The sequence below is a fragment of the Papaver somniferum genome, unplaced genomic scaffold, assembly GCF_003573695.1.
Source record: "Papaver somniferum cultivar HN1 unplaced genomic scaffold, ASM357369v1 unplaced-scaffold_57, whole genome shotgun sequence".
Taxonomy (NCBI): Eukaryota; Viridiplantae; Streptophyta; class Magnoliopsida; order Ranunculales; family Papaveraceae; genus Papaver; species Papaver somniferum.
Window position 1 is genome coordinate 2507759 of NW_020648415.1, and position 12118 is coordinate 2519876.

A 12118-nucleotide genomic window follows, 5' to 3' on the forward strand; every position below is an offset into this window, starting at 1 on the left:
AAGAAATTTACATGGAACAACCTGAAGGTTTTGTTGTTCCTGGTCAAGAGCATAAAGTGTGTAAGTTAGATAAGTCACTGTATGGTCTGAAACAAGCTCCTAAGCAATGGCATGAAAAATTTGATAACTTGATGATTTCACATGGTTTCAGAATTAATGAAAGTGACAAATGCATATACTATAAGTTTGAAAACAATGCATGCACCATGATTTGTTTGTATGTGGATGATTTGCTGATTTATGGTTCAAACTTGTCTGTGGTTGAAGAAACTAAGGATACGCTTAAGTCTAACTTTGAAATGAAAGATTTGGGTGAAGCTAGTGTAATTCTAGGAATTAAGATTACTAGAACTAATGATGGTATTTCTTTGGATCAGTCTCATTATATTGAAAAGATTTTAAAGAAGTACAACTATTTTGATTGTAAACCTGTGAGTACTCCTTTTGATGCTAGTGTTAAACTGTTTAAGAATACTGGTGATAGCGTTAGACAATCTGAATATGCTAGTATAATTGGTAGTCTTCATTATGCAACTGATTGTACTAGACCATACATTGCGTATGTAGTGGGGTTTTTATGCAGGTTTACCAGTTGTCCTGGTTTGGAACACTGGAATGCAGTTGAGAGGGTTATGCGGTATCTTAAAAATACCGTTAACCTAGAATTACACTACAAGAGGTTTCCTGCAGTCCTTGAAGGATAATGCGATGTTGATTGGAACTCTCTTTTAGATGACTCCAAGGCCACTAGTGGATATTTGTTTAATATTGCTGGTGGCGCTGTGTCTTGGAAGTCAAAGAAACAGACAATTCTGGCTCAATCTACGATGGAGTCTGAATTGATAGCACTAGCAGCAACTAGTGAAGAAGCAGGATGGTTGAGAAACTTGCTTTCTCAAATTCCTGTATGGGATAGACCGATACCAGCTATTATGATCCATTGTGATAGTACCGCGGCTATTGCAAAAGTACAAAACTATTTTTATAACGGTAAGAATCGACAAATGCGTCGAAAGCACAGCACAGTTAGAGAGTTTCTCACAACTAGTGTTGTACGTGTTGATCATGTTAGGCCGGAAGAGAACTTAGCTGATTATTTGGCGAAAGGATTAGCTAGAGAAAAGGTATTATATACCTCTAAAGGCATGGGACTTTTGCCCACTAGAAGTTGAGTCATTTTGTGATGGATACCCACCTATAAATAGGTTCAAAGGGAATAACGATTCACAAATGATATGGAGATAGAATCATGCATCTTTCCCATGACATGATATCCTGAAGCGGGTTAAGGTTGAGTTCTTTAACTCTTAATGAAGTCTATAGCTCTGTATAGAGTGGGGTACCAAGCTGCAGGAGTACCTTTGATAGACTCACCTATGTGAATGAGAAAGTGTGGCCGCTTTCTATGAGAACATGGGCAGTTCTCTAGAACATTCATTGAAACAGGGATAAGCACAAGGCTGTAATATGTTGGCATTTAGGACTTTACTCTTAGTATAGTTGCGTGTGTATTAAGTAACCTGTTCTCTCCATAGAGTTCAAAGACATGTGTTCACCTATGTCAGAGTTCAAAGAATTTAATACTATGTAAAGGTTCAAAATCGAAAGATACCTTTACTTATGCACATAACTATACGGATCTTGCTCAGTGTTTTTTTAAAAACATATAAGTGGGGGATTGTTTGGATATATGGTTTTTTAAAAGAATTATTTTGTACATTTATTTCAACAATTCAATCTTGGCCCAGTGGTTAAGTATTTTGGGCCTTGAGGGTGAGGTCTCAGGATCAAATCCCTCCCCTTACTGATTGGGTATATATATATATCAATGGTCCGGGAGCGGGGCCTTGGGGGTCTTGGGAGGTCTCTTGAATTTGGAAAGTATTTTTTACTGTTTTAAAAAAAAAGAATTTTTCAAAACGTTTTTACAGGTTTTAATTACGGATTCAATCGTATTTATTTTGGCATAAATTACTTGACCGTTTTTGGACTGTTACACGGGATTTTATGGAGACAATTAAAACCAAAATTTATTTCCATTAATTTTGTCTTAATTGAGAAGGGTATAATAAGCCAATTTGATAGGCAGAATGGTAAGAGGTTTCCATATACTATTTTTGTGAATCAAGAGACCAGGTTTTTTTTTTTTTGAGCAAGAATAAAAGAGTGAAAGTGATCGATTTCTCACTGTGTGCGTGAGAGATCGACGAGAGTTTTTTTTCTCGGTTGTTTTATCCTGGGGACATTGTGACAAAGAGAGACTGCTTGCACAAAACTCAAGGCAGAGCCACGAAACGTCTTAAAGAGAGCGACCTGGTCGTGACTCAGCCGATACCTTGGATTTTGTGTTTAACCCTTGTTTTGCAGGTGTGAAATTGGTAATTGTTCCAACAGTTTTTATCTATAACTCGATAAATCAGAGAATGATATTTATTCGGATCTCTGTTACTTTTGGAAAGATTTTTATGAAGATTCTCGCGGGAATGGATTGTGGTTACTCTGTTGCGGCAAAACAGGGTTGGTACATGTTTAGTTTCGTAGAAAAAGGAAAGATATCATATAAACATGATAAGACAGGGAAATGAGAGCTTTATTGGATTTGTTTGGTTCTCATTCTTGGAAGCTACAGACAAAACAGAAGAATATCTTCTCTAATTCGAGTAGTCTCTATCTAAAAGGAGGTTGGAGTGTTGAAAGGAAACAATGAACGTGTAAGGATTCCGTGGCTTTACTTGGCAGCAAAGAAAAAAATGATTTTTTTTGGAAGATTTGATCGGTTTGCTGAGTATATATAGATTTGCTGGGAGTCGGAAAAGGAGTATCTAGGCCTTGGGGGTTACTGTCGAGAGTTTGGGTACGCTGCAGAGGAGAAAGAAAAGCCGCAGAGGTGCAGCAATAAGAGAAGGAAGAAGAAGAAGTTGCAGACGGCATAAGGAAGGTGTCATTCTCAAGAACACGAAGAACATACACATAGCGACCGTCGTTTATCCTGCTACACATAATATTTAACGTTTTCTCTAACAGTGACTTTGTAACACTTATATCTGTTGCAATTTCACTGCTTTATTATTTTCCACCTCTTGTAAACACTTTTTGATCTATGAATATCAATTTTGAGCGTGTTTTCACCATGTGGAGCTAAACCCCATCACTTGGATGACAAAGGAAGCTATTTCTCATCACTGTGGTAACTTTATTTAATTATTTTTATGACTTTTGCATTAATATAAATTGAATTATGATTTTAAATTAATTAGTTGTCATTTAGTTTGATGGGTTATGCTTAGCTTTAGTGTTTTGATAATCCATGCTTACCATTTACAATTAATATTTTATAAAATCTACCTTGGCAAAGATTAAGAGTCAGTAATCATTTTTTTTGAGCTATAATTGTCTAAGAATTAATATTGAAACCATAGAATAAGAGTTTGGTGGAATCCTGTTTCCCAATAATCTCTCAATATTTTCATCATCCTTTGTTTCATTCACTAGATTAATTTTATAATTTAAGTCTAAAATCAACTTAACAAGTCCGAGAATCAAACCTTTATTTACCACAGTAAAAACTACATCAGTTTTTGTCGCCGCCGACGCAGACTTGCCTTTAGGTTAGGTTATAGATTTTTTTAGGTTTATTTATTTTATATTATTCATTTTGTTAGATTTTACTTTGGGTATTTTTGTTTTTGGTGTGCAGGTTTGCTAGAAGCTAAAAGTGGAAAGTTGGACTTGCCTAAAAAAATACAGAAAATCCAAGATTTTTTTCTTTTTAGTTTTTATCTTCTTTATTTTTGGAACTGTATATATTGTTTGTTTATTTTTTTTAGTATTTTATTTATATAAAAAAACACGCTGCACACACCAATTGCATCGTCAGAATTACCGAATTTAGGAAACCTGTGGAAAAGTACGCTGAACCCGTGCCTTGGGCCTTATGGGAGTTACCAGCCGAAATTCCATAAGCCTCAGCCTCGTACCTGTATGTATATTTTGCTGAGGTAGCCCAAGCTTACCTAATTTAGTAAACTCTGCATTTGCATGTGCACAATTTCTTGCTGAAGAATATTATTCTTGCTTGTGTATGTGCCGTTGGAAACGTATAGGAGATAGACTCAAGGAAACCGACCTTTTTAATTTTACTCCAACCCGTTATACAGATCTAGGTGATACTTTCATACCGTCTAAAGTATCCGTCTAAGATTCTCAACATCACTTTCTCTAAATACCAAAACATAATATAATAGATTTTGAAAGTAATTTAAAAGAACAGTAAACATCCATGTATGAGACATGCGTTGCCCCCGTACATAAATAGGGAAAATATAATGGCCAAATTAAAACCATACCTATATAATATTCAGCCCAATGAGGCATATCTAGGTTTGCAATAAATAGATATAACTGTTAGAGCATAACTCGGTCGACCTCGCATGTGTTTCTATATCAAGCATGTTTTTCAATGTTAGTGATCAAAACTATTAGTCTTGATTTCTAGTCTATTATATCTAAGTCTCGGACTAGGATAGAAAAATGTAGTTGAGCTCAAAGACTTCATGGCGATTCATCATACAACAACGAAGATCTACTCAAGGAACCGTGGAACTTCATCAACAAAAAGGTATGTGGAGACTTGAACTTATCTATCACTCAAAAGTCTATCTATTCTATCTCCTACTTCTTATGAGACAAAAAGTCGTATGCTATATAGACTGGATCATACACATTTGACATTTCGAGATGAGTATTCACTACTTATCTTTTTCTCGAAATCGTGTGTTGGTAAAGCGTTTCGCTTTGATCAAGTTTATCTTCACCTAGTGGCGAAAGTCATGAAAAGTTTCAATTACTTTGATAATTGCTCTGACGTGAAACGGTCTGTGAATAACGGCTATATAACGTCCTCTAAGAATGTCTCAATGATTGGAATGAGAGTTTAGATTACATAACCATGTATTCCTTAATCCGAAGTTTTTGAACTTTGTTGATTGAGAGAAACCGGAGGAACTGGCTTTGCCAAGTCCGCGAACTCAGTCCGCGAACTCACGGAAGTTCTCTTGCCGAGAATTTCTGCTGGGATTTTTCCAAAAACTCGTATGCGTGTTTAGTCCGCGAACCTAGTTCGCGAACTGGCGGAAGTCTCTTTGCCGAGATTTTCTGCTGAGTTTAGAAAACTCTGCCGGTTGCCTTAAGTCCGCGAACTTGTTTGTGAGCTTAAGTGGTTATGAAGTTCATGACCCGATTCATCAAATAGAATCATCTTTGTTTCAATTGTGTCTTGCGTAGTTACATAAGATCTCATAGAAATTGAACAACTCTCTAACTAGTTCATTTGAGTCAATTGAACTAGTTATGGTGAAGAAGAACTAGGTTAATATGAATTGCTCATATGGTTAACCTTTTGGGTTACTATGTTGAACCAACATACACGTACACGTTTGGGCATGGTTTTCACAAACCCAGTAAACATCTACCCAAGTGTGTATGACAAGCTAAGTTTTCGATCTAACGGTTGAGAAATATTAGCTTGAATCTAAATCAGGTTTTCATCTAATGGTGAATAGGATTGCTTTGTAAGTAAGGCAAAACCCTGATTTGAAGTCTATATAAAGGAGACATCTAACATTGTGCAAAACTAATCCCCACACGTCTGTGTGATACTAGTGCGCTCGCTAGAGTCGATTCTCCTTTAACCTTTGGTTTTCTTCTCTAAAACCAGGTTAACGACTTACAAACTTCATTGGGATTGTGAAGCCAGACTGATACTACTTTTATCATAGTTGTATGATCTGATCTTGCATCTTCTATTGTACGAGTACAATCTATTGATTTGCTTGAGATCGTGAGAGTTCTCTGATAGGCAAGATAAAGAAGTCACAAGCATCTTCGTCTCGTTGTTTGTGATTCCTCGACAAACCGCTTGTGTAGTCAAGAAGGATTGTTGAGAGGTGATTGATTAATCTAGGCTGTTCTTCAGGAATATAAGACCGGATTATCAATTGGTTCCTGTTCACCTTGATTTTATATCTTAAGACGGAACAAAAACCTAGGGTTTTTCTGTGGGAGACATATTTATCCTTTGATAAACTTTTCTGTGTGAGACAAATTTTTTTATTATCAAGTTTGCGATTTTGGGTTGCAACAACTCTTAGTTGTGGGTGAGATCAGCTAAGGGAATCAAGTGCGCAGTATCCTGCTGGGATCAGAGGCGTAGGAGTACAACTGTACCTTGAATTAGTGGGAGACTGATTGGGGTCAACTATAGTCCAGTATGAAATTAAGGCAAGATCAATGGGTTTTTGCATGAAAGTGCAAGGACGTCCTGCGATTTTGTCGCAATGACAAGAGGTGGCATAATAAGACCTTTAATCAGAAAGGCAAAATAAGACCACATAACAAGACAAAATATTTATAAGTATTCATAACAGATCATTTCTCGCAAGAAAAATAATGAGAGGAAAGTATGGGAATCAGTAAACAAGAGGCATTATCTTTCTCACCAGCAAAATACTAAAAGAGAAAATTAATTCCAAAGTCGGTTGAAGAATATTATTCGCAAGAAATAATAAAGATAAAACAATTCAAGAAGATAGAACTAGATAAGAAGCTCATGTTTCAGTATTAATTCCAGTAAAAGGAGATAATGGACGCTCTTCTCCAATGTTCTCATTATCGCCAACCTCTTCTTCATTTCGATTCTGATCTTCACCAACAATAATTCCTTTGAGAGGGACTTCTTTTTCGCCGCCACCTTGATTATCGCCAGCAATTACTTCTTTAGAAGAGATTTCTTTTTCGTTTTCATCTTGATTAGCACCAACAGTTGCTTCCTTAGAAGGGATCTCTTCTCCATCTTCCAAAAGACTATTCTCTCCACCACTTTCATAATCATAATTATTGTCAGCAGGACGAGAAATTTCATCATCATCTACTTCCAAAGGTTCTATTGATGTAGGAGGAAGAGATTTGGGCAATAAAATATCATTTACAAGGACTTCAGCCCGGAGATGAACTTGACGAAGAAGTGCTCTCTGATGATTCCTATCTTGAATATCCTTAAAGTAAGCAAGATAATCAAGTCTTCTTTCTGCTCGGTCGCGAGAACCAGTAAGGACAGAGACGAGTAGTGCATTTTCCTTGCGAATTTTTGCATATTTAGCCTCCAAAACAGAAATGGAAGAATAAATATTTTTCTCAGACTTTGGGAACACTAGAACACAAAATTTCAGTAAGATGAAGAACTCAAAAAGATATGACAAACAAAAGATAGTTAAGGCAGTCAAACTATTATGACTACCTTCCTTTTGAGAAATAAGGTGTTGAATCAAGGTTAGACAACTATTCTCCCAACGGTCCATCGCATCATCAAATTTATCTCCAACTAAACCTTTAAGTCGAGACTGAAGATTTTTCTCTTTAGAAATAAGAAACACATTTTTCTTCGCAAGAGAAGAATAAGATTCTTCTAATTTGGAATATTGTTCTTTAAGTTGATTCGCCTTTACTCTTAAAGCTATTATACCTTGAATGAGTGTATCTCTTTCAGCGATAGATGACTCTGTTACTTCTTTAAGTTCATTTCTCAAAGAGCGAAGAGATTGTTCTTGGTCATCACATACTTTCTGGAGGATGCTAAGTTGTTGCGAAGATATCGCCACCTTATTTAAACAAATTCGCTTATCTTGAGATAGAGTTTTATTCTCATCTGATAAAGATTTCATCCCTAGATTAGATTTAGTTAAATAATAAGAGAGGCGAGATATTTCATTACTTAATAAATTTTGCCTCTGAACTAATTGGGTATTTTCATTGTTAATATTATTTATATGATCAACAGAGTATGAATAGAGGTTATCTAATTGGTTATATTGATCCGTCAAAATCTCTTTATCAACACGGGCTTCTTCAACAGCAGATTCAAATTGATATCTCTCCATTGTTCGTTTCTGGTTTAAGGCTTAACATACGAAAAAGGGATTTCAATGACAATTAAATATGGAAAAGATAAAATCATTAGAAAGGCAAATTGAAGACACAGATAAGGAAATCATACCTCTCAGTTCATCATTCTTCTTGCGAAGATTTTCGCGATCCAGCGAAACATTCTGGAGCTTTTGATTTTCGAGACGAAGAGCATTACACTCTAAATTCATCATTTGGAGATTCTTATTAAAGGTTTCAACCTCTTTTTCCAAAGCTGTTTGCGAAGCAGCTCTGTCAGAGCCAAAATACTTACACAGAATTTCGCAAACACCAGACTTGACAGGATCAATGGGAGACTTCTTGCCATCATCCAGGACTTCAGACAAAACTTTGAAAGCAATATCTATTCCTTCCACGGTTTCTTTCGAAAAAGGAAGAGGCTCAGGTAGAGAACTGGCAATGATAGAAGGTTGAGAAACATTATCAATAGGAGGAGAAGAATTTTCATTCACAGAAGGATTAATAAGGTAGGTTTCAATCATTGAAAGGTCAGTTGAAGAAATGAAATATGAGGCATCCTTTTCGCGAATTGGAGATAATGGTTTAACTTGCGAAGATGTCGCAGGAGATTTAGAAGATATAAGTAAGTGGAATGGAACAAAGGTTTCAACGGTTTTAAGGTGGCGAGATTTCTTGAGAGGTTTGTTGGCATCCTTATCACCCTGCGAATTACAACCCAGATAAGAAACAGAGGCAACAATATTGTTATTAGAAAAAAATAATGTTTCTTACTACCTTCTGATTCGCAGACTTTCTTTTATTTACAACAATCTTATGCTGCGATTTGGGAATATGAGGATTCTTAACCGTAAATTCGGTGTTAGAGGCGTTTTTGCTGAAATAACAACAGTATGGGAATCACATAATCCGCATCATCAAATAAAGCGTAAGCAAGATCAATTTCAGCAAAACCCATAAGAAAGAAAAAAGAAAAACTAACCTCGATGAATCCATGGAAAACACCAGCAGGAAGATTAATTCGTAAAAATTAAAAATGAAGAAAGTTACGAACAGTGAAGATCTACAGAGGGAACAGTATGGAGATGAAGAAGAAATTAAAAGGATTAAAAGAAGAAGAAAGAAGAAAAAGTTGCAATGACAGAATTTATGGAAGAACAATAGAGTTGCAGAGATGAGAGAATAAAAAGAGAAGAGAAAGTAAAAAGAAAATGGAAAGAAGAATAAGAAGAATATATAGAGAAGATTTTTTTACTCGAAGAAATAAACACCATTAATACGAAAAGACGTGAGCGGTTGAAAAGCAGCGGTTACAGAAAACGTGTCAAGAAATAGATGGAAGAAAGGATACGTGTGATAAATGCATAATATGAAGAGATGGAAAACTGCGGTATTTCTCACATCATTCTCTACTTCGCAGAGAAGATATGAGAAGAGGCAAGATGTAGGATCAGAATCTCGCAGCAATAATGCCTCAGCGAATTTATCAACAATGCATAAATAGCCGCTCAGTTGTAAAGGAAAGGGAGAGATCTTTTTTGAGTGAGAAGCAAGTAAATAGGAGAGAGAAAATCTAGAGCAGTGGTTATTCTTGATTCCTTTATCTTTTCTTGTAAGATTGTTCAAAGATTCATCAATAAAATTAAGATTGTTAATCTAAAATGAGTTGAATGTTAATGAAATCTTGTGAGGGGTGTAGTGTAGGATTTCCTGCAACTACATCTATCACTCAAAAGTTTATCTAATCTATCTCCTGCTTCTTATGAGACATAAAGTCGTATGCTATATAGACTGGATCATACACATTTGACATTTCGAGCTGAGTATTCACTACTTATCTTTTTCTCGAAATCGTGTGTTGGTAAATCATTTCGCTTTGATCAAGTTTATCTTCACCTAGTGACGAAAGTCATGAAAAGTTTCAATTACTTTGAGAATTGCACTGACGTGAAACGGTCTGTGAATAACGACTATAATGTCCTCTGAGAATGTCTCAATGATTAGAATGAGAGTTTAGATTACATAACCATGTATTCCTTAATCCGAAGTTTTCGAACTTTGTTGATTGAGAGAAACCGGAGGAATTGGCTTTGCCAAGTCTGCGAACCCAGTCCGCGAGCTGACGGAAGTTCTCTTGCCGATAATTTCTGCTGGGATTTTCCAAAAAATCGTTTGCGTGTTTAGTCCGCGAACTCAGTCCGCGAACCTAGTCCTCGAACTGCGGAAGTCTCTTTCCCGAGATTTTCTGCTGAGTTTGGAAAACTCTGCCGGTTGCCTTAAGTCCGCGAACTTGTTTGTGAACTTAAGTGGTTATGATCTAAAGATGTGCTCTGAACATGAAACTTAAATTACTAAGGAATGCTTTATGCAAACCGTGGATATAAAGTTCATGATCCGATTCATCGAATCGAATCATCTTTGTTTCAATTGTGTCTTGTGTAGTTACATAAGATCTCATAGAATTGAACAACTCTCTAACTAGTTCATTTGAGTCAATTGAACTAGTTATGGTGAAGAAGAACTAGGTTAATATGAATTTCTCATATGGTTAACCTTTTGGGTTACTATGTTGAACCAACATACACGTACACGTTTGGGCATGGTTTTCACAAACCCAGTAAACGTCTACCCAAGTGCGTGTGACAAGCTAAGTTTTCGATCTAATGGTTGAGAAACATTAGCTTGAATCTAAATCAGGTTTTCATATAACAGTGAATATGGATTTCTTTGTAACTAAGGAAAAACCCTGATTTGAAGGTTATATAAAGGAGACATCTAGCATTGTGCAAAACTAATCCACGTACGTTTGTGTGATACTAGTGCGATCGCTAGAGTCGATTCTCCTTTAACCTTTGGTTTTCTTCTCTAAAACCAGGTTAATAACTTAAAGACTTCATTGGGATTGTGAAGCCATACCGATACTACTTTTATCGTAGTTGTGTGATCTGATCCTGCATCTTCTGTCGTACGAGTACAATCTATTGATTGGCTTGAGATCGTGAGAGTTCTCCGATAGGCAAGATAAAGAAGTCACAAACATCTTCGTCTCACTGTTTGTGATTCCTCGAAAAACCGCTTGTGTAATCAAGAAGGATTGTTGAGAGGTGATTGATTAATCTAGGTTGTTCTTCGGGAATATAAGACCGGATTATCAATTGGTTCCTGTTCACCTTGATTTTATATCTTAAGACGGAACAAAAACCTAGGGTTTTTTTGTGGGAGACAAATTTATCCTTTGATAGACTTTTATGTGTGAGACAGATTTGTTTATTATCAATTTCTACAATTTTGGGTTGCAGCAACTCTTAGTTGTGGGTGAGATCAGCTAAGGGAATCAAGTGTGCAGTATCTTGCTGGGATCATAGGAGTAGGAGTAAAACTGTACCATGAATTAGTGGGAGACTGTAGATGGGGAAAAACGATTTGCTGGTTTTTAAGGAATTGAGGAGACGACCGTGCGGAGGAGACTCCACAAACCGAGCGAAATGTTAAACCTCACACAGATGCACCGCTGCAAAGGGGGTTCTTTAGATTCGAGAGATCAATCTGTAGTACTCCGGCCTAAATCAAGACAATGACCGTTCCATAGTAAATTCGGTCACAAGATAGGATGGGTTGATATGTAGGAGGGAAGCTGAGAAATGTGTGGAATCGATGGTAATCAAAGATTGTGGGTGTGTGAATTCTGAATACGATAAGCTCTGAGTGATTGAAATTGCTCAATTGAGAGTAGTTGCTCAATTAATGAGTTGATGATCTCGTGTTGTCGATGAGACGTGAGATTGATGATATTGTTGATGCTTCAATCATGATTCAGAGACTTATTTATATTGTTGGAATTGTAGACACCATGATTCCATGAAGTGTGACAGTTGATGGAATCAAGGAGTGGGGAAGTGGAGATCGTGTTTGAAACCAGTTGCTCAACGTGTGGAGACTTGGTCGATTTTCCACCCACTACCTCGTGAATTCCTTTAACTGATTGCACGACTTGCTCACATTCCATCGTGTGTTTGAACACACGTGCCGTAGACCGCCAGACCAAAACCCTAAGTGATATCCCCCCAAGTGACACGATTGACGTCTCGTGGTTTGTTATTCAATTGATGACTTCGTGGTTTGATGGGATGATGAGTCCATGTAGTTGCTGAGTTGAACATGATGTTCTGAAACTCGTGAA